This window comes from Chelmon rostratus, chromosome 2 (assembly GCF_017976325.1).
Source record: "Chelmon rostratus isolate fCheRos1 chromosome 2, fCheRos1.pri, whole genome shotgun sequence".
Classification (NCBI taxonomy): domain Eukaryota; kingdom Metazoa; phylum Chordata; class Actinopteri; order Chaetodontiformes; family Chaetodontidae; genus Chelmon; species Chelmon rostratus.
The window spans coordinates 12,111,937-12,114,974 of NC_055659.1; positions in this window are offsets into that span (position 1 = coordinate 12,111,937).

The following is a 3,038-nucleotide window of genomic DNA, read 5'->3' on the forward strand; positions in this document are numbered from 1 at the left end:
GTGGTATAAGGTTAACATCATCTTCCCAAGGTAAGATGCAGCATATCCACAGAAACGTCCTCATGTCTTATTTTAACTGTCGTATACGATGATAATTTAAATATAAAGTGTACATGCTGGTCATGTTCTACGGTATAGTGCATGTTATTAATTTAATTTGCCACCTAAACACTTGTAATGAACATTTTACCTTTAATAGTTTCAACTGTACACAAATCATTTAACCATACAATAAACGTTGAGAGTATGTCAGTTTGTCATGTGAAGTTTGGTGTTGATTCTTTATTAGGCTGGCCTTGGTGGGATCATGTTGTTTTTTGTTAAACCAGTTAAATGTTTCAACTGAATCTTTAAAATCCTTTGAATTTAAGCTTTTTTTTCCACTCAGTTTCAAGTCTAAAAAAGAAGTTCCATCACATTCAGGCTTATTTAGCCAATCCAATAACTGTAAAATACAAGGAAATGATGCTGAGTGCACATTTTTACTTACAAAGCCAACTCAGGCAATACCTTCACCCAGTCTTCTGATGTGAAATCCATTTTTAAAAGCCACTTGCAGTCATTTTAAGTAGTTATGTTTGCCTGTAAGAGGTGATGGTTGTAGCACATAAATTATTACCCAGTTGGGATATTTTAAGTCAGTTTTAGGGGCCATTCTCATTAGAATGCAACCGCACATTGCTGTTTAAGTTAAGCTGTCAGGCAGTGGGTATGTGCCTGTACTGTTAAAGTACCTGCATTTAGATAATCATAAGCCTTTAATGTCGCTCCAACACTGAACATTTAAAGTCTCTCTGTAGCAATTTAGCATGGCATTTCCTTGAATAACAGAGGCCAAGATCCTTAATATGGGTCAAGTTTCATAATCCATCCAAAATCTTGATCCCAAACTCCCCACCATATGACTTAAAAGTGAGTTTTGTTAAAGTCAAATGCCCCATAAAACTCTGTCTCATGGCTGGAACACCAGTGATTTCAGTTCTCTGCTCTCCCAGCTGGTGGAGCTGTAGAGCAAAGTGAGAGAATGGCTTCAGGGTTGCCCAGAGGGTTCGGCTTCAAACCCAGATTTCATGCTGTCAACACGAGTGCATCTTCACTTTTTTTCATCTCAAGGCAGCGAGGCCAAACAAAGCTATTCTACATTCAATTCAACTAGGTGGCTGTAAACTCTAAATAAAGAGCCCCATACAATACGGGCTGACGACACAATTCTGTTGCCTAAATGTGCTGAACCTCCAACACACACACACACACACACACACACACACACACACACACACACACATACACGCATGCACGCACACACACACAAAACAGTAAAAAAAACAATGATCTTGTCTCTTTACACCTGCACATTGTGCTCCTGCATGATTTCCTGCATTTACCTGCAGACACCTTCCACGAGCTAGTTTAAGGTATGATCAGAGTATCTCACCCTGATACAGAACATCGATCTGCAACGTTTGGCTCCTGCTCTGAAGGAATCCTGCAGCATATTTGCCTGAAGCGATAACTTGCGACATCCTTTCACAGGGAAAATTAGCCATCAGCCTCACACAGGCTGCCACACAACTGTCTGTATCATGTAGCTGAAATTGCTGCAGTGTTACAAAGTATATTTGTAAAAAACAGTTCTGTGTATGAAAAATGTATGTTCTTTTTATGCTCCCAGCTCTGAGCACATTGAATTATTTATTGACAAAGCGCCTATTTTTAGGATGTAGTTGAAGTAAACTTCTACTAAACACATGACCAGTGGTGCAGTGAAGTTTTCCGAGACTTTCCCCAACATACTGTACCTCTTTTATTTTATTATTATTATTATTTTTGACATTTTAATGGGGAGGCAGATCCTGGTTTATGTGCTTTGGATATTCAACATCTCTAAAAATAGTTGAGAGCGGACATTAGGCTGACTCTGATTGTCAAACACGCTTTTAACTTGACTGGGTGCAAAAATTCATAGACTGCGTCTGGATCAGTGTGAAAGAGAGAGAAAAAAAAATCACCAATTTAAATGTTTTATTGTATCAAACAAATTGAGATTACAGATGTAATCATTGATCAATTCAAGTAAAATTGGAACAAAGCTCCCCAGATTGAATTCATGTACACTATTACCATTCAAAAACAGAAGAAACGTTACATGGTCCATAAATACACTGCAGAGGAAAAAACAAAAGCTTGCACAGGAATGTTTTACTGTCTCTGTTGTTCATTGTGGACATGGTGGTCGTCATTGGCAGCTGGGGAATAAGCTCAAAACTGTGGCTGATTAATCTGCTCAAGTGACATCAATACTAAGGTGGCTTTACTTCTCTGTTTCAGTTTGTTTTATTTCTGTCCAACATGTCGAGTATAATGTGAAGGTTACGCAAGGATTGTCACATAATCTACATAATAATGCCACTTCAGTGATACAAATAACAGATGAAATTACATTTAAGTGTGCGGTGATTGTTTTATAATGTCTTTATTTCATACAAAACTAGAATTAAAAGGGAAAGCCAGTCATTACAATTTGTGTCCCGTAGTTAAACTGTTTGATTGGCAGTTTAATTAGTTTAAAAAATGAAGCGCAGTAAAGATCTTGGACTGAGGGATGAGGTCACTGAATATTCAGTGCCATGTAGGAAGGTGTTTTTGAAGCAGAATCTAGATTCCCAGAGAGCGTCCAGCTGTCAAATGTGAGGGTGCAATTAGATCGCTGGAGATGGGTTTTTCCCTGTTAGACGAAAATATGTAAATGCTTCTGCAGACATGGACTCTGCTTCTTAACTGCAGATGTGCAACCACACAGCTGGGCTGATAAGAGCCTGGTTAGGTGTGCATTACTGTAAAATGACGTATCGTTGTTGTTAATTGGGATATTACTTCCTGTTACTTTAAAGTCCAACTGATATCACATTCGGTTATCCCTTTAGACCAAAAAATAATTATATCATGTTTTAAAATGTGTTATTAATATATATATATATATATATTTTTTTTTTTTTGGGGGGGGGGGGGGGGGGGGGGTCTGGCAGGGAAGAGAGACA